The sequence below is a fragment of the Carica papaya genome, chromosome 5 (assembly GCF_054855325.1).
Source record: "Carica papaya isolate Zhongbai chromosome 5, ASM5485532v1, whole genome shotgun sequence".
In the NCBI taxonomy this organism is placed as follows: Eukaryota; Viridiplantae; Streptophyta; class Magnoliopsida; order Brassicales; family Caricaceae; genus Carica; species Carica papaya.
The window spans coordinates 31,633,968-31,651,287 of record NC_142313.1 but is presented as its reverse complement, the minus strand read 5'-3'; the positions used below and the strand labels follow the sequence as shown (position 1 = coordinate 31,651,287).

At 46.5% G+C, this 17,320-nt stretch overlaps 8 non-coding genes and 24 pseudogenes across 8 annotated transcripts; all 32 read right to left on the bottom strand.

Annotated features, from left to right (window-relative positions):
* Positions 1-148: 148 nt before the first annotated feature.
* Positions 149-267, bottom strand: LOC148265045 (5S ribosomal RNA; annotated as a pseudogene).
* Positions 268-826: 559 nt separating this feature from the next.
* Positions 827-945, bottom strand: LOC148265044 (5S ribosomal RNA; annotated as a pseudogene).
* A 564-nt stretch (positions 946-1,509) lies between these two features.
* Positions 1,510-1,628, bottom strand: LOC148265043 (5S ribosomal RNA). The gene has a single exon (XR_015820975.1). It is a non-coding gene; the product is annotated as a 5S ribosomal RNA (ribosomal RNA).
* A 209-nt stretch (positions 1,629-1,837) lies between these two features.
* Positions 1,838-1,956, bottom strand: LOC148265042 (5S ribosomal RNA; annotated as a pseudogene).
* A 204-nt stretch (positions 1,957-2,160) lies between these two features.
* Positions 2,161-2,279, bottom strand: LOC148265041 (5S ribosomal RNA; annotated as a pseudogene).
* Positions 2,280-2,840: 561 nt separating this feature from the next.
* LOC148265040 (5S ribosomal RNA) lies at positions 2,841-2,959 on the bottom strand. Its single transcript, XR_015819821.1, has one exon. It is a non-coding gene; the product is annotated as a 5S ribosomal RNA (ribosomal RNA).
* Positions 2,960-3,164: 205 nt separating this feature from the next.
* Positions 3,165-3,283, bottom strand: LOC148265039 (5S ribosomal RNA). Its single transcript, XR_015819900.1, has one exon. It is a non-coding gene; the product is annotated as a 5S ribosomal RNA (ribosomal RNA).
* A 205-nt stretch (positions 3,284-3,488) lies between these two features.
* Positions 3,489-3,607, bottom strand: LOC148265038 (5S ribosomal RNA; annotated as a pseudogene).
* A 202-nt stretch (positions 3,608-3,809) lies between these two features.
* LOC148265037 (5S ribosomal RNA) lies at positions 3,810-3,928 on the bottom strand (annotated as a pseudogene).
* A 560-nt stretch (positions 3,929-4,488) lies between these two features.
* Positions 4,489-4,607, bottom strand: LOC148265036 (5S ribosomal RNA). Its single transcript, XR_015820031.1, has one exon. It is a non-coding gene; the product is annotated as a 5S ribosomal RNA (ribosomal RNA).
* A 205-nt stretch (positions 4,608-4,812) lies between these two features.
* On the bottom strand, positions 4,813-4,931 carry LOC148265035 (5S ribosomal RNA; annotated as a pseudogene).
* Positions 4,932-5,490: 559 nt separating this feature from the next.
* LOC148265034 (5S ribosomal RNA) lies at positions 5,491-5,609 on the bottom strand (annotated as a pseudogene).
* Positions 5,610-6,168: 559 nt separating this feature from the next.
* Positions 6,169-6,287, bottom strand: LOC148265033 (5S ribosomal RNA; annotated as a pseudogene).
* An 824-nt stretch (positions 6,288-7,111) lies between these two features.
* LOC148265032 (5S ribosomal RNA) lies at positions 7,112-7,230 on the bottom strand (annotated as a pseudogene).
* A 205-nt stretch (positions 7,231-7,435) lies between these two features.
* On the bottom strand, positions 7,436-7,554 carry LOC148265031 (5S ribosomal RNA; annotated as a pseudogene).
* Positions 7,555-8,117: 563 nt separating this feature from the next.
* Positions 8,118-8,236, bottom strand: LOC148265030 (5S ribosomal RNA). The gene has a single exon (XR_015819888.1). It is a non-coding gene; the product is annotated as a 5S ribosomal RNA (ribosomal RNA).
* Positions 8,237-8,445: 209 nt separating this feature from the next.
* Positions 8,446-8,564, bottom strand: LOC148265029 (5S ribosomal RNA; annotated as a pseudogene).
* A 204-nt stretch (positions 8,565-8,768) lies between these two features.
* Positions 8,769-8,886, bottom strand: LOC148265028 (5S ribosomal RNA; annotated as a pseudogene).
* Positions 8,887-9,447: 561 nt separating this feature from the next.
* LOC148265027 (5S ribosomal RNA) lies at positions 9,448-9,566 on the bottom strand (annotated as a pseudogene).
* A 205-nt stretch (positions 9,567-9,771) lies between these two features.
* LOC148265026 (5S ribosomal RNA) lies at positions 9,772-9,890 on the bottom strand. The gene has a single exon (XR_015820684.1). It is a non-coding gene; the product is annotated as a 5S ribosomal RNA (ribosomal RNA).
* Positions 9,891-10,795: 905 nt separating this feature from the next.
* Positions 10,796-10,914, bottom strand: LOC148265025 (5S ribosomal RNA; annotated as a pseudogene).
* Positions 10,915-11,123: 209 nt separating this feature from the next.
* Positions 11,124-11,242, bottom strand: LOC148265024 (5S ribosomal RNA; annotated as a pseudogene).
* A 204-nt stretch (positions 11,243-11,446) lies between these two features.
* LOC148265023 (5S ribosomal RNA) lies at positions 11,447-11,565 on the bottom strand (annotated as a pseudogene).
* A 561-nt stretch (positions 11,566-12,126) lies between these two features.
* LOC148265022 (5S ribosomal RNA) lies at positions 12,127-12,245 on the bottom strand (annotated as a pseudogene).
* Positions 12,246-12,808: 563 nt separating this feature from the next.
* On the bottom strand, positions 12,809-12,927 carry LOC148265021 (5S ribosomal RNA; annotated as a pseudogene).
* Positions 12,928-13,135: 208 nt separating this feature from the next.
* On the bottom strand, positions 13,136-13,254 carry LOC148265020 (5S ribosomal RNA; annotated as a pseudogene).
* A 561-nt stretch (positions 13,255-13,815) lies between these two features.
* Positions 13,816-13,934, bottom strand: LOC148265019 (5S ribosomal RNA; annotated as a pseudogene).
* Positions 13,935-14,496: 562 nt separating this feature from the next.
* On the bottom strand, positions 14,497-14,615 carry LOC148265018 (5S ribosomal RNA; annotated as a pseudogene).
* A 559-nt stretch (positions 14,616-15,174) lies between these two features.
* On the bottom strand, positions 15,175-15,290 carry LOC148265017 (5S ribosomal RNA; annotated as a pseudogene).
* A 562-nt stretch (positions 15,291-15,852) lies between these two features.
* Positions 15,853-15,971, bottom strand: LOC148265016 (5S ribosomal RNA). The gene has a single exon (XR_015821131.1). It is a non-coding gene; the product is annotated as a 5S ribosomal RNA (ribosomal RNA).
* A 206-nt stretch (positions 15,972-16,177) lies between these two features.
* Positions 16,178-16,296, bottom strand: LOC148265015 (5S ribosomal RNA; annotated as a pseudogene).
* Positions 16,297-16,502: 206 nt separating this feature from the next.
* On the bottom strand, positions 16,503-16,621 carry LOC148265014 (5S ribosomal RNA). The gene has a single exon (XR_015819705.1). It is a non-coding gene; the product is annotated as a 5S ribosomal RNA (ribosomal RNA).
* Between the last annotated feature and the right edge of the window lie 699 nt (positions 16,622-17,320).

The window sequence follows — 17,320 nt, the reverse complement described above, 5'->3', positions numbered from 1 at the left end:
TTTGTTTCCTTGTGCGTTAACACTTCACCTCTCATTCTCGTTCTAATATCGATTAAAATGCCCCTGCTTATTGACTCACATTTGCGTATAAACCAGCGGACCCTAGTTCCAGACGCGCGTAACGTCAAACGACCCGTCTGAAAAAAAATTGGTGCGACACGAGAACTTCCCAGGAGGTCACCCATCCGAGTACTAATCTCGCCTAAGCACACTTAACTGCAGAGTTCTGATGGGATCAGGTGCAATATAACTGGTATGATCACACCCATTTAATTTTGCGCTACAAATACATAAACTCATTCCCCTTTCTTCCCCCTCCCGTCATTTGTTTCCTTGTTCGTGCGCACTACACCTCTCGTTCTTGTTCTAATATCAAGTAAAATGCCACGGCGCCGTGACTCACATTTGCGAATAAACCTGAGGACCATAATTCAAGTCGCGCGTAATGTCGAAAGAATCATTTGCAAAAAAATGGGTGCAACATGAGGACTTCACAAGAAAATGGGTGAAATATAAGGACTTCGCAAGAGGTAACCCATGCTAGTACTACTCTCGCCCAAGCACCCTTACCTACGGAGTTTTGATAGAATCCGTTGCATTAGTGCTGGTATGATCGCACTTGTTTCATTTCTTGCTGAAAATACATACACTCCTTCTCCTTCCTTCCCCCTCCCATCAATTGTTTCCTTGTGCGTTCACACTGCACCTCTCCTTCTCGTTCTAATATCGATTAAAATGCCCTTGCTTCTTGACTCACATTTGCGTATAAACCAGCGGACCCTAGTTCCAGTCGAGTGTAACGTCGAACAACCCGTCTGAAAAAAAATTTGGGCGACACGAGGACTTCCCAGGAGGTCACCAATCCGAGTACTACTCTCGCCAAAACACACTTAACTGCGGAGTTCTGACGGGATCCTGTGCATTAGTGCTGGTATGATCGCACCCGTTTAATTTCGCGCTGCAAATACATAAACTCCTTCTCCTTTCTTCCCCCTCCCGTCATTTGTTTCCTTGTGCGTGCACTCTGCATCTCCCGTGCTTGTTCTAATATCAAGTAAAATGCTACGGTGTCGTGACTCACATTTGCGAATAAACCTGAGGACCATAATTCAAGTCGCGCGTATCGTTGAAAGAATCATCTGCAAAAAAATGGGTGCAACACGAGGACTTCCTAAGAAAATGGGTGAAAGATATGGACTTCGCAGGAGGTCACCCATCCTAGTGCAACTCTCGCCCAAGCACCCTTAACTTGCAGAGTTCTGATAGAATCCGTTGCATTGGTGCTGGTATGATTGCTCATGTTTCATTCTGCACTCCAAATATATACACTTTTTCTCCCTCCATCCCCCCTCCCGTCATTTGTTTCCTTGTGCGTGCACTCTGCATCTCTTTTTCTCGTTATAATATCGATAAAAATGCCTCTGCTTCTTGACTCACATTTGCGTATAAACCAGTGGACCCTAGTTCCAGTCGCGCCTAACGTCGAATGACTCGTCTGAAAAAAAAAAATTAGTGCGACACGAGGACTTCCCAGGAGGTCACCCATTCGAGTACTACTCTCGCCCAAGCACACTTAACTGCGGAGTTCTGATGGGATCCGGTGCATTAGTGCTGGTATGATCGCACCTGTTTCATTTCGCGCTGCAAATACATAAACTCCTTCTCTTTTCTTCCCCCTCCCGTCATTTGTTTCCTTGTGCGTGCGCTCTGCACCTCTCGTTCTTGTTCAAATATCAAGTAAAATGTCACGGCGCCGTGACTCACATTTGTTAATAAATCTGCGGACCATAATTAAAGTCGCGCGTAACGTCGAACGGCACATGTGAAAAAAAGAAAATGGGTGCAACACGAGAACTTCCCAGGAGGTAACCCATCATTGTACTACTTTCGCCAAAGCACACTTAACTGCGGAATTCTGATGGGATCCGGTGCATTTGTGCTGGTGTGACCGCACCTGTTTAATTTTGTGTTGAAAATACATACACTCCTTCTTCCCTCCCCACCTCCTATCATTTGTTTCCTTGTGTGTTCACACTGCACCTCTCCTTCTCGTTCTTATATCGATTAAAATGCCCCTGATTCTTGACTCACATTTGCGTATAAATCAGCGGACCATAGTTCCAGTCACGCGTAACGTCGAACGACCCGTCTGAAAAAAAATTGGTGCGACACGAGGACTTCCCAGGAGGTCACCAATCCGAGTACTACTCTCGCCCAAGCACACTTAACTGCGGAGTTCTGAAGGGATCCGGCGCATTAGTGCTGGTAAGATCGCACCCCTTTAATTTCGTGCTGCAAATACATAAACTCCTTCTCCTTTCTTTCCCCTCCCGTCATTTGTATCCTTGTGCGTGCGCATTGCACCTCCCGTGCCCGTTCTAATATCAAGTAAAATGCTAAGGTGTCATGACTCACATTTGCGAATAAACCTGAGGACCATAATTCAAGTCGCGCATATCGTCGAAAGAATTATCTGCAAAAAAATGGGTGCAACACGAGTACTTCCTAAGAAAATGGGTGAAATTTAAGGACTTCGCGGGAGGTCACCCATCCTAGTGCTACTCTCGCCCAAGCACCCTTAACTTGCGGAGTTCTGATAGAATCCGTTGCATTCGTGCTGGTATGATTGCTCATGTTTCATTCTGCGCTGCAAATACATACATTTTTCTCCCTCCATCGCCCCTCCCGTCATTTGTTTCCTTGTGCGTGCACTCTGCATCTCTCATTCTCGTTCTAATATCGATTAAAAAGCCCCTGCTTCTTGACTCACATTTGCGTATAAACCAGTGGACCCTAGTTCTAGTCGCGCGTAACGTCGAACGACCCGTCTGAAAAAAAAATTAATGCGACACGAGGACTTCCAAGGAGGTCACCCATCCGAGTACTACTCTCGCCCAAGCACACTTAACTGCGGAGTTCTGATGGGATCCGGTGCATTCGTGCTGGTATGATCGCACCTGTTTAATTTTGCGCTGTAAATACATAAACTCCTTCTCCTTTCTTTCCCCTCCCGTCATTTGTTTCCTTGTGCGTGTACTCTGCATCTCTCTTTATCGTTCTAATATCCAGTAATATGTCCCGGCACCGTGACTCACCTTTGCAAATGAACCAGCGGTTTATAATTTCATTCGCGCGTAACATCGAACAACCCATCCGAAAAAAAATAGGTGCAACACGAGGGCTTCCCAGGTGGTCACCCATCCGAGTACTACTCTCGCCCAAGCACACTTAACTGCAGAGTTTTGATGGGATCCGGTGCATTCGTGCTGGTATGATCGCACCTGTTTAATTTCGCGCTGTAAATACATAAACTCCCTCTCCTTTCTTCCCCCTCCCGTCATTTGTTTCCTTGTGCGTGCACTCTGCATCTCTCTTTATCGTTCTAATATCCAGTAATATATCCCGGCACCGTGACTCACCTTTGCAAATGAACCAGCGGTTTATAATTTCATTCGCGCGTAACATCGAACAACCCATCCGAAAAAAAATAGGTGCAACACGAGGGCATCCTAGGTGGTCGCCCATCCGAGTACTACTCTCGCCCAAGCACACTTAACTACGGAGTTCTGATGGGATCCGGGGCTTTAGTGCTGCTGTGATCGAACCTCTCTAATTTCGCGCTGCAAATACATACACTCCTCCTTTCTTCCCCGTCCCGTCATTTGTTTCCTTGTGCGTTCACACTGCACCTCTCATTCTCGTTCTAATATCGATTAAAATGCCCCTGATTCTTGACTCACATTTGCGTATAAACCAGCGGACCATAGTTCCAGTCGCGCGTAACATCGAACGACCCATCTGAAAAAAAAATGGTGCAACACAAGGACTTCCCAAGAGGTCACCCATCCGAGTACTACTCTCGCCCAAGCACACTTAACTGCAGAGTTTTGATGGGATCCAGTGCAGTAGTGCTGGTATGATGCCACTTGTTTAATTTTGCGCTTCAAATACATACACTCATTCTCTTTTCTTCCTCATCCCGTCATTTGTTTCCTTGTGCGTGCGCACTGCACCTCCCGTACTCGTTATAATATCAAGTAAAATGCCACGGCGTCGTGACTCACATTTGCGAATAAATCTGCGGACCATAAATCAAGTCGCGCGTAACGTCGAAAGAATCATCTGCAAAAAGATGGGTGCAACACGAGGACCTCCCAAGAAAATGGGTGAAAAATAAGGACTTCGCAGGAGGTCACCCATCCGAGTACTTTTCTCGCCCAAGCACCCTTAACTGCAGAGTTCTGATAGAATCCGTTGCATTAGTGCTGGTATGATCCCTCATTTTTCATTCTGCACTACAAATACATACACTCTTTCTCCTACCATCCCCCCTCCCGTCATTTGTTTCCTTGTGCGTGCACTCTGCATCTCTCTTTCTCGTTCTAATATCAAGTAATATGCCCCGGCAACGTGACTCACCTTTGCAAATGAACCAACGGTTTATAATTCCATTCGCGCGTAACGTCGAACAACCCATCCGAAAAAAAATTGGTGCAATACGAGGGCTTCCCAAGTGGTCACCCATCCGAGTACTACTCTCGCCCAAGCACACTTAACTGCGGAGTTCTGATGGGATCCGGAGCTTTAGTGCTGGTATGATCGCACATGTTTAATTTCACGCTGCAAATACATACACTCCTTCTCCTTTCTTCCCCCTCCCGTCATTTGTTTCCTTGTGCGTTCACACTTCACCTCTCATTCTCGTTCTAATATCGATTAAAATGCCCCTGCTTCTTGACTCACATTTGCGTATAAACCAGCGGACCCTAGTTCCAGACGCGCGTAACGTCGAACGACCTGCCTGAAAAAAAATTGGTGCGACACGAGTACTTCCCAAGAGGTCACCCATCCGAGTACTAATCTCGCCCAAGCACACATAACTGCGGAGTTCTGATGGGATCTGGTGCATTAGTGCTGGTATGATCGCACCTGTTTAATTTCGCGCTGCAAATACATAAACTCATTCCCCTTTCTTCCCCCTCCCGTCATTTGTTTCTTTGTGCGTGCGCACTGCACCTCCCGTTCTCGTTCTAATATCAAGTAAAATGCTACAGCGCCGTGACTCACATTTGCGAATAAACCTGAGGACCATAATTCAAGTCGCGCGTAACTTCGAAAGAATCATCTGCAAAAAAATGGGTGCAACACGAGGACTTCACAAGAAATTGGGTGAAATATAAGGACTTCGCAGGAGGTAACCCATGCTAGTACAACTCTCGCCCAAGCACCCTTTCCTACGGAGTTCTGATAGAATCCGTTGCATTAGTGCTGGTATGATCGCACCTGTTTCATTTCGTTCTGAAAATACATACACTCCTTCTCCTTCCCTCCCCCTCCCATCAATTGCTTCCTTGTGCGTTCACATTGCACCTCTCCTTCTCGTTCTAATATCGATTAAAATGCCCCTACTTCTTGACTCACAATTGTGTATAAACCAGCGGACCCCAGTTCCAATCGAGCGTAACGTCGAACGACCGGTCTGAAAAAAAAATGGTGCGACACGAGGAATTCCTAGGAGGTCACCCATCGGAGAACTACTCTCGCCCAAGCACACTTAACTGCGGAGTTCTGATGGGATCCGGTGCATTAGTGATGGTATGATCGCACCCGTTTAATTCCGCGCTGCAAATACATAAACTCCTTTTCCTTTCTTCCCCCTCCCGTCATTTGTTTCCTTTTGCGTGCGCACTGCACCTCCCGTTCTCGTTCTAATATCAAGTAAAATGCTACAGCACCGTGACTCACATTTGCGAATAAACCTGAGGACCATAATACAAGTCACGTGTAACGTCGAAAGAATCATCTGCAAAAAAATGGGTGCAACACGAGGACTTCAGAAGAAAATGGGTGAAATATAAGAACTTCGCAGGAGGTAACCCATGCTAGTACTACTCTCGCCCAAACACCCTTACCTACGGAGTTCTAATAGAATCCGTTGCATTAGTGCTGGTATGATCGCACCTGTTTCATTTCGCGCTGCAAATACATACACTCCTTCTCCTTTCTTCCCCCTCCCGTCATTTGTTTCCTTGTGCGTGCGCACTGCACCTCTCGTTCTCGTTCAAATATCAGGTAAAATGCCACGGCGCCGTGACTCACATTTGCGAATAAATCTGCGGACCATATTTAAAGTCGCGCGTAACGTCGAACGGCACATCTGAAAAAAAAAGGGTGCAACACGAGAACTTCCCACGAGGTAACCCATCATTGTACTACTTTCGCCATAGCACACTTAACTCCGGAGTTCTGATGGGATCCGGTGCATTTGTGCTGGTATGATCGCACCTGTTTAATTTTGCGCTGCAAATACATACACTCATTCCCCTTTCTTCCCCCTCCCGTCATTTGTTTCCTTGTGCGTGCGCACTGTACCTCCCGTTCTCGTTCTAATATCAAGTAAAATGCCACGGTGCCGTGACTCACATTTTCGAATAAACCTGAGTACCATAATTCAAGTCGCGCGTAACGTCGAAAGAATCATCTGCAAAAAAATGGGTGCAACACGAGGAATTTTACAAGAAAATGGGTGAAATATAAGGACTTCGCAGGTGGTAACCCTCGCTAGTACTACTCTCGCCCAAGCACCCTTACCTACGGAGTTCGGATAGAATCCGTTGCATTAGTGCTGGTATGATCACACCTGTTTCATTTCGTGCTGAAAATACATACACTCCTTCTCCTTCCCTCCCCCTCCCATCAATTGTTTCCTTGTGCTTTCACACTGTACCTCTCTTTCTCGTTCTAATATCGATTAAAATGGGTGCAACACGAGGACATCATAAGAAAATGAGTGAAATATAAGAACTTCGCAGGAGGTAACCCATGCTAGTACTACTCTCGCCCAAGCACCCTTACCTACGGAGTTCTGATAGAATCCGTTGCATTAGTGCTGGTATGATCGCACCTGTTTCATTTCGTGCTGAAAATACATACACTCCTTCTCCTTCCCTCCCCCTCCCATCAATTGTTTCCTTGTGCGTTCACACTGCACCTCTCTTTTTCGTTCTAATATCGATTAACATGCCCCTGCTTCTTGACTCACATTTGCGTATAAACCAGCGGACCCTAGTTCAAGTCCTGCGTAACGTCGAACGACCCGTCTGAAAAAAAATTGTTGCGACACGAGGACTTCCCATGAGGTCACCAATCCGAGTACTACTCTCGCCCAAGCACACTTAACTACGGAGTTCTGATGGGATCCGGTGCATTAGTGCTGGTATGATCGCACCTGTTTCATTTTGCGCTGAAAATACATACACTCCTTCTCCTTCCCTCCCCCTCCCATCAATTGTTTCCTTGTGCGTTCACATTGCACCTCTCCTTCTCGTTCTAATATCGATTAAAATGCCCCTGCTTATTGACTCACATTTGCGTATAAACCAGCAGACCCTAGTTCCAGTCGCGCGTAACGTCGAACAACCTGTCTGAAAAAAAATTGGTGCGACACGAGGACTTCCCAGGAGGTCACCCATCCGAGTACTACTCTCGCCCAAGCACACTTAACTGCGGAGTTCTGATGGGATCCGGTGCATTAATGCAGGTATGATAGCACCCGTCTAATTCCACGTTGCAAATACATAAACTCATTCTCTTTTCTTCCCCCTCCCGTCATTTGTTTCCTTGTGCGTGCGCAATGCACCTCCCGTGCTCGTTCTAATATCAAGTAAAATGCTACGGTGCCATGACTCACATTTGCGAATAAACCTGAGGACCATAATTCAAGTCGCGCGTATCGTCGAAAGAATCATCTGCAAAAAAATGGGTGCAACACGAGAACTTCCTAAGAAAATGGGTGACATATAAGGACTTCGCAGGAAGTCACCCATCCTAGTGCTACTCTCGCCCAAGCACCTTTAACTTGCGGAGTTCTGATATAATCCGTTGCATTGGTGCTGGTATGATTGCTCATGTTTCATTCTGAGCTGCAAATACATATACTTTTTCTCCCTCCATCCCCCCTCCCGTCATTTGTTTCCTTGTGCGTGCACTCTGCATCTCTCATTCTCGTTCTAATATCGATTAAAATGCCCCTGCTTCTTGACTCACAATTGCGTATAAACCAGTGGACCCTTGTTCCAGTCGTGCGTAACGTCGAACGACCCGTCTGAAAAAAAAAATTAGTGCAACACGAGGACTTCCCAAGAGGTAACCCATTCGAGTACTACTCTCGCCCAAGCACACTTAACTGCGGAGTTCTGATGGGATCCGGTGCATTAGTGCTGGTATGATCGCACCTGTTTAATTTCGCGCTGCAAATACATAAACTCCTTCTCCTTTCTTCCCCCTCCCCTCATTTGTTTCCTTGTGCGTGCGCACTGCACCTCTCGTTCTCGCTCAAATATCAAGTAAAATGCCACGGTGACGTGACTCACATTTGCGAATAAATTTGCGGACCATAATTAAAGTCGCGCGTAAGGTCGAACGGCACATCTGAAAAAAAGAAAATGGGTGCAACACGAGAACTTCCCAGGAGGTAACCCATCATTGTACTACTTTCCCCAAAGCACACTTAATTGCGGAGTTTTGATGGGATCCGGTGCATTTGTGCTGGTGTGACCGCACCTGTTTAATTTCGTGCTGAAAATACATACACTCCTTCTTCCCTCCCCCCCTCCCATCATTTGTTTCCTTGTGCGTTCACACTGCACCTCTCATTCTCGTTCTAATATCGATTAAAATGCCCCTGATTCTTGACTCACATTTGCGTATAAACCAGCGGACCATAGTTCCAGTCGCGTGTAACGTCGAACGACGCATCTGAAAAAAAATTGTTGCGATACGAGGACTTCCCAAGAGGTCACCCATCCGAGTACTACTCTCGCCCAAGCACACTTAACTGCAGAGTTCTGATGGGATCCAGTGCATTTGTGCTGGTATGATGCCACTTGTTTAATTTTGTGCTTCAAATACATACACTCCTTCTCTTTTCTTCCTCCTCCCGTCATTTGTTTCCTTGTGCGTGCGCACTGCACCTCCCGTACTCGTTCTAATATCAAGTAAAATGCCACGGCGCCGTGACTCACATTTGCGAATAAACCTGCGGATCATAAATCAAGTCGCGCGTAACGTCAAAAGAATCATCTGCAAAAATATGGGTGCAACACGAGGACCTCCCAAGAAAATGGGTGAAATATAAGGACTTCGCAGGAGGTCACCCATCCGAGTACTTTTCTCGCCCAAGCACCCTTAACTGCGGAGTTCTGATAGAATCCGTTGCATTAGTGCTGGTATGGTCCCTCATGTTTCATTCTGCACTGCAAACACATACACTCTTTCTCCTCCCATCCCCCCTCCCGTCATTTGTTTCCTTGTGCGTGCACTCTGCATCTCTCTTTCTCGTTCTAATATCAAGTAATATTCCCCGGCACCGTGACTCACCTTTGCAAATGAACCAGCAGTTTATAATTCCATTCGCGCGTAACGTCGAACAACCCATCCGAAAAAAAATTAGTGCAACACGAGGGCTTCCCAAGTGGTCACCCATTCGAGTACTACTCCCGCCCAAGCACACTTAACTGCGGAGTTCTGATGGGATCTGAAGCTTTAGTGCTGGTATGATCGCACCTGTTTAATTTTGCGCTGCAAATACATACACTCCTTCTCCTTTCTTCCCCCTCCCGTCATTTGTTTCCTTGTGCGTTCACATTTCACCTCTCATTCTCGTTCTAATATCGATTAAAATGCCCCAGCTTCTTGACTCACATTTGCGTATAAACCAGCGGACCCTAGTTCCAGACGTGCGTAACGTCGAACGACCCGTCTGAAAAAAAATTGGTGCGACACGAGTACTTCCCAAGAGGTCACCCATCCGAGTACTAATCTCGCCCAAGCACACATAACTGCGGAGTTCTGATGGGATCCGGTGCATTAGTGCTGGTATGATCGCACCTGTTTAATTTCGCGCTGTAAATACATAAACTCATTCCCCTTTCTTCCCCCTCCCGTCATTTGTTTCCTTGTGCGTGCGTACTTCACCTCCCGTTCTCGTTCTAATATCAAGTAAAATGCCACGGCGCCGCGACTCACATTTGCGAATAAACCTGAGGACCATAATTCAAGTCGCGCGTAACGTCGAAAGAATCATCTGCAAAAAAATGGTTGCAACACGAGGACTTCACAAGAAAATGGGTGAAATATAAGGACTTCGCAGGAGGTAACCCATGCTAGTACTACTCTCGCCCAAGCACCCTTACCTACGGAGTTTTGATAGAATCCGTTGCATTAGTACTGGTATGATCGCACCTGTTTCATTTCGTGCTGAAAATACATACACTCCTTCTTCTTCCCTCCCCCTCCCATCAATTGTTTCCTTGTGCGTTCACACTGCACCTCTCCTTCTCGTTATAATATCGATTAAAATGCCCCTGCTTCTTGACTCACATTTGCGTATAAACCAGCGGACTTTAGTTCCAGTCGAACGACCCATCTGCAAAAAAATAGGTGCAACACGAGGACTTCCTAAGAAAATGGGTGAAATATAAGGACTTCGCAGGAGGTCACCCATCCTAGTGCTACTCTCGCCCAAGCACCCTTAACTTGCGGAGTTCTGATATAATCCCTTGCATTGGTGCTGGTATGATGGCTCATGTTTCATTCTGCGCTGCAAATACATAAACTTTTTCTCCCTCCATCCCCCCTCCCGTCATTTGTTTCCTTGTGCGTGCACTCTGCATCTCTCCTTCTCGTTCTAATATCGATTAAAATGCCCCTGCTTCTTGACTCACATTTGCGTATAAACTAGTGGACCCTAGTTCCAGTCGCGCGTAACGTCGAACGACCCGTCTGAAAAAAAAAATTAGTACGACACGAGGACTTCCCAGGAGGTCACCCATCCGAGTACTACTCTCGCCCAAACACACTTAACTGCGGAGTTCTTATGGGATCCGGTGCATTAGTGCTGGTTTGATCGCACCCGTTTAAGTTCGCGCTGCAAATACATAAACTACTTCTCCGTTCTTCCCCCTCCCGTCATTTGTTTCCTTGTGCGTGCGCACTGTACCTCTCGTTCTCGTTCAAATATCAAGTAAGATGCCACAGCGCCGTGACTCACATTTGCGAATAAATCTGCGGACCATAATTAAAGTCGCGCGTAACGTCGAAAGGCACATCTGAAAAAAAGAAAATGGGTGCAACACGAGAACTTCCCAGGAGGTAACCCATCATTGTACTACTTTCGTCAAATCACACTTAACTGCGGAGTTCTGATGGGATCCGGTGTATTTGTGCTGGTGTGAGCGCACCTGTTTAATTTCGGGCTGAAAATACATACACTCCTTCTTCCCTCCCCCCCTCCCATCATTTGTTTCCTTGTGCATTCACACTGCACCTCTCCTTCTCGTTCTAATATCGATTAAAATACCCCTGATTCTTGACTCACATTTGCGTATAAACCAGCGGACCATAGTTCCAGTCGCGCGTAACGTCGAACGACCCGTCTGAAAAAAAATTGGTGCAACACAAGGACTTGCCAGGAGGTCACCCATCCGAGTACTACTCTCGCCCAAGCACAATTAACTACTGAGTTCTGATGGGATCCAGTGCATTAGTGCTGGTATGATTGCGCCCGTTTAATTTCGCGCTGCAAATAGATAAACTCCTTCTCCTTTCTTCCCCCTCCCGTCATTTGTTTCCTTGTGCGTGCGCACTGCACCTCCCGTGCTCGTTCTAATATCAAGTAAAATACTAAGGTGCCGTGACTCACATTTGCGAATAAACCTGAGGACCATAATTCAAGTCGCGCGTAACGTCGAAAGAATCATCTGCAAAAAAATGGTTGCAACACGAGGACTTCACAAGAAAATGGGTGAAATATAAGGACTTCGCAGGAGGTAACCCATGCTAGTACTACTCTCGCCCAAGCACCCTTACCTACGGAGTTCTGATAGAATCCGTTGCATTAGTGCTGGTATAATCGCACTTGTTTCATTATGCACTGCAAATACATACACTCTTTCTCCTCCCATCCCCCCTCCCGTCATTTGTTTCCTTGTTCGTGCACTCTGCATCTCTCATTCTCGTTCTAATATCGATTAAAATGTCCCTGCTTCTTGACTCACATTTGCGTATAAACCAGCGGACCCTAGTTCCAGTCGCGCGTAACGTCGAACGACCCGTCTGAAAAAAAAATTGTTGCGACACGAGGACTTCCCAGGAGGTCACCCATCCGAGTACTACTCTCGCCCAAGCACACTTAACTGCGGAGTTTTGATTGGATTCGGTGCATTAGTGCTGGTATGATCGCACCCGGTTAATTTCGCGCTGCAAATACATAAACTCCTTCCCCTTTCTTCCCCCTCCCGTCATTTATTTCCTTGTGCGTGCGCACTGCACCTCCCGTGTTCGTTCTAATATCAAGTAAAATGCTACGGTGTCGTGACTCACATTTGCGAATAAACCTGAGGACCATAATTCAAGTCGCGCGTATCGTCGAAAGAATCATCTGCAAAAAAATGGGTGCAACACGAGAACTTCCTAAGAAAATGGGTGAATTATAAGGACTTCGCATGAGGTCACCCATCCTAGTGCTACACTCGCCCAAGCACCCTTAACTTGCAGAGTTCTGATAGAATCCGTTGCATTGGTGCTGGTATGATTGCTCATGTTTCATTTTGCGCTGCAAATACATACACTTTTTCTCCCTCCATCCCCCCTCCCGTCATTTGTTTCCTTGTGCGTGCACACTGCATCTCTCATTCTCGTTCTAATATCGATTAAAATGCCCCTGCTTCTTGACTCACATTTGTGTATAAACCAGTGGACCCTAGTTCCAGTCGCGCGTAACGTCGGACGACCCGTCTGAAAAAAAAAATTAGTGCGACACGAGGACTTCCCAAGAGGTCACCCATCCGAGTACTACTCTCGCCCAAGCACACTTAACTGCGGAGTTATGATGGGATCCGCTGCATTTGTGCTGGTATGATCGCACCTGTTTAATTTTGCGCTGCAAATACATAAACTCCTTCTCCTTTCTTCCCCCTCCCGTCATTTGTTTCCTTGTGCGTACGCACTGCACGTCTCGTTCTCGTTTAAATATCAAGTAAAATGCCACGGCACGTGACTCAAATTTGCGAATAAATCTGTGGACCATAATTAAAGTCGCGCGTAACGTCGAACGGCACATCTGAAAAAAAGAAAATGGGTGCAACATGAGAACTTCCCAGGAGGCAACCAATCATTGTACTACTTTCGCCAAAGCACACTTAACTGCGGAGTTCTGATGAGATCCGGTGCATTTGTGCTGGTATGATCGCACTCGCTTAATTCCGTGTTGCAAATACATAAACTCCTTCTCCTTTCTTCCCCCTCCCGTCATTTGTTTCCTTGTGCGCGAGCACTGCACCTCCCGTGCTCGTTCTAATATCAAGTAAAATGCTACGGTGCCGTGACTCACATTTGCGAATAAACCTGAGGACCATAATTCATGTCGCGCGTATCGTCGAAAGAATCATCTGCAAAAAAATGGGTGCAACACGAGGACTTCCTAAGAAAATGGGTGAAATATGAGGACTTCGCAAGAGGTCACCCATCCTAGTGCTACTCTCGCCCAAACACCCTTAACTTGTGGAGTTCTGATAGAATCCGTTGCATTGGTGCTGGTATGATTGCTCATGTTTCATTATGCGCTGCAAATACATACACTTTTTCTCCCTCCATCCCCCCTCCCGTCATTTGTTTCCTTGTGCGTGTACTCTGCATCTCTCCTTCTCATTCTAATATCGATTAAAATGCCCCTGCTTCTTGACTCTCATTTGCGTATAAACCAGCGGACCCTAGTTCCAGTCGCGCGTAACGTCGAACGACCCATTTGAAAAAAAATTGGTGCGACACGAGGACTTCCCAGGAGGTCACCAATCCGAGTACTACTCTCGCCCAAGCACACTTGACTGCGGAGTTCTGATGGGATCCGGTGCATTAGTGCTGGTATGATCGCACCCGTTTAATTCAACGCTGCAAATACATAAACTACTTCTCCGTTCTTCCCCTCCCGTCATTTGTTTCCTTGTGCGTGCGCACTGCACCTCTCGTTCTCGTTCAAATATCAAGTAAAATGCCACGGTGCCGTGACTCTCATTTGCGAATTAATCTGCGGACCATAATTAAAGTCGCGCGTAACGTCGAACGACACATCTGAAAAAAAGAAGATGGGTGCAACACGAGGACTTCACAAGAAAATTGGTGAAATATAAGGACTTCGCAGGAGGTAACCCATGCTAGTAATACTCTCGCCCAAGCACCCTTACCTACAGAGTTCTGATAGAATCTGTTGCATTAGTGCTTGTATGATCGCACCTGCTTCATTTCGTGCTGAAAATACATACACTCCTTCTCCTTCCCTCCCCCTCCCATCAATTGTTTCCTTGTGTGTTCACACTGCACCTCTCCTTTTCGTTCTAATATCGATTAAAATGCCCCTGCTTCTTGACTCACATTTGCGTATAAACCAGCGGACCCTAGTTCCAGTCGCGCGTAACGTCGAACGACCCGTCTGAAAAAAAATTAGTGCGACACGAGGACTTCCCAGGAGGTCACCCATTCGAGTACTAATCTCGCCCAAGCACACTTAACTGCGGAGTTCTGATAGGATCCGGTGCATTAGTGCTAGTATGATCGCACCCATTTAATTCTGCGCTGCAAATACATAAACTCATTCTCCTTTCTCCCCCCACCCGTCATTTGTTTCCTTGTGCGTGCGCACTGCACCTCCCGTGCTCGTTCTAATATCAAGTATAATGCTACGGTGCCGTGACTCATATTTGTGAATAAACTTGAGGACCATAAATAAAGTCGCGCGTATCGTCGAAAGAATCATCTGCAAAAAAATTGGTGCAACACGAGGACTTCCAAAGAAAATGGGTGAAATATAAGGACTTCGCAGAAGGTAACCCATGCTAGAACTACTCTCGCCCAAACACCCTTACCTACGGAGTTCTAATAGAATCCGTTGCATTAGTGCTGGTATGATCGCACCTGTTTCATTTCGTGCTGAAAATACATACACTCCTTCTCCTTCCCTCCCCCTCACATCAATTGTTTCTTTGTGTGTTCACACTGCACCTCTGCTTCTCGTTCTAATATCGATTAAAATGCCCCTGCTTCTTGACTCACATTTGCGTATAAACCAGCGGACCCTCGTTCTAGTCGCGCGTAACGTCGAACGACCAGTCTAAAAAAAAATTGGTGCGACACGAGGACTTCCCAGGAGGTCACCCATCCGAGTACTACTCTCGCCCAAGCACACTTAACTGTAGAGTTCTGATGGGATCCAGTGCATTAGTGCTGGTATGATACCATTTGTTTAATTTTGCGCTTCAAATACATACACTCCTTCTCTTTCTTCCTCATCCCGTCATTTGTTTCCTTGTGCGTGCGCACTGCACCTCCCGTACTCGTTTTAATATCAAGTAAAATGCCACGGCGCCATGACTCATATTTGCGAATAAACCTGCGGACCATAAATCAAGTCGCGCGTAACGTCAAAAGAATCATCTGAAAAAAGATGGGTGCAACACGAGGACCTCCCAAGAAAATGGGTGAAATATAAGGACTTCGCAGGGGGTCACCCATCCGAGTACTTTTCTCTCCCAAGCACCCTTAACTGCGGAGTTCTTATAGAATCCGTTGCATTAGTGCTGGTATGATCCCTCATGTTTCATTCTGCATAGCAAATACATACACTCTTTCTCCTCCCATCCCCCCTCCCGTCATTTGTTTCCTTGTGCGTGCACTCTGCATCTCTCTTTCTCGTTCTAATATCAAGTAATATGACCCGGCACTGTGACTCACCTTTGCAAATGAACCAGTGGTTTATAATTCCATTCGCGTGTAAAGTCGAACAACCCATCCGAAAAAAAATAGGTGCAACACGAGGGCTTCCCAAGTGGTCACCCATCCGAGTACTACCCTCGCCCAAACACACTTAACTGCGGAGTTCTGATGGGATCCGGAGTTTTGGTGCTGGTATGATCGCACATGTTTAATTTCGCGCTACAAATACATACACTCCTTCTTCTTTCTTCCCCCTCTGGTCATTTGTTTCCTTGTGCGTTCACACTTTACCTCTTATTCTCGTTCTAATATCGATTAAAATGCCCCTGATTCTTGACTTAAATTTGCGTATAAACCAACGGACCCTAGTTCCAGACGCGCGTAACGTCGAACGACCCGTCTGAAAAAAAAATTGGTGCGACACGAGGACTTCCCAGGAGGTCATCCATCCGAGTACTAATCTCACCCAAGCACACTTAACTGCAGAGTTCTGATGGGATCCGGGGCTTTAGTGCTGGTATGATCGCACCTGTTTAGTTTCGCGCTACAAATACATACACTCCTTCTCCTTTCTTCCCCCTTCCGTCATTTGTTTCCATGTGCGTGCACACTTCACCTCTCATTCTCGTTCTAATATCGATTAAAATGTCCTTGCTTCTTGACTCACATTTGCGTATAAACCAGCGAATCCTAGTTCCAGTCGCGCGTAACTTCGAATGACCTGTCTAAAAAAAAAATTGGTGCGACACGAGGACTTTCCAGGAGGTCACCCATCCGAGTACTACTCTCGCCCAAGCACACTTAACTGCGGAGTTCTGATGGGATCCGGTGCATTAGTGCTGGTATGATCGCACCCGTTTAATTCCGCGCTGCAAATACATAAACTCCTTCTCCTTTCTTCCCCCTCCCGTTAGTTGTTTCCTTGTGCGTGCGCATTGCACCTCCCGTGCTCGTTCTAATATCAAGTAAAATGCTACGGTGCCGTGACTCACATTTGCGAATAAACCTGAGGACCATAATTCAAGTCGCGCGTAACGTCGAAAGAATCATCTGCAAAAAAATGGGTGCAACACGAGGACTTTCTAAGAAAATAGGTGAAATATAAGGACTTCGCATGAGGTCACCCATCCTAGTGCTACTCTCGCCCAAGCACCCTTAACTTGCAGAGTTCTGATAGAATCCGTTGTATTGGTGCTGGTTTGATCGCTCATGTTTCATTCTGCGCTGCAAATACATACACTCTTTCTCCCTCCATCCCCTCTCCCGTCATTTGTTTCCTTGTGCGTGCACTTTGCATCTCTCCTTCTCGTTCTAATATCAAGTAAAATGCCCTAGCATCGTGACTCACCTTTGCGAATGAACCAGCGGTTTATAATTGCATTCGCGCGTAACATCGAGCGACCCATCCGAAAAAAAATGGGTGCAACACGAGGACTTCCCAGGAGGTCACCATAAATCAAGTCGCGCGTAACATCGAAAGAATCATCTGGAAAAAGATGGGTGCAACACGACGACCTCCCAAGAAAATGGGTGAAATATAAGGACTTCGCAGGAG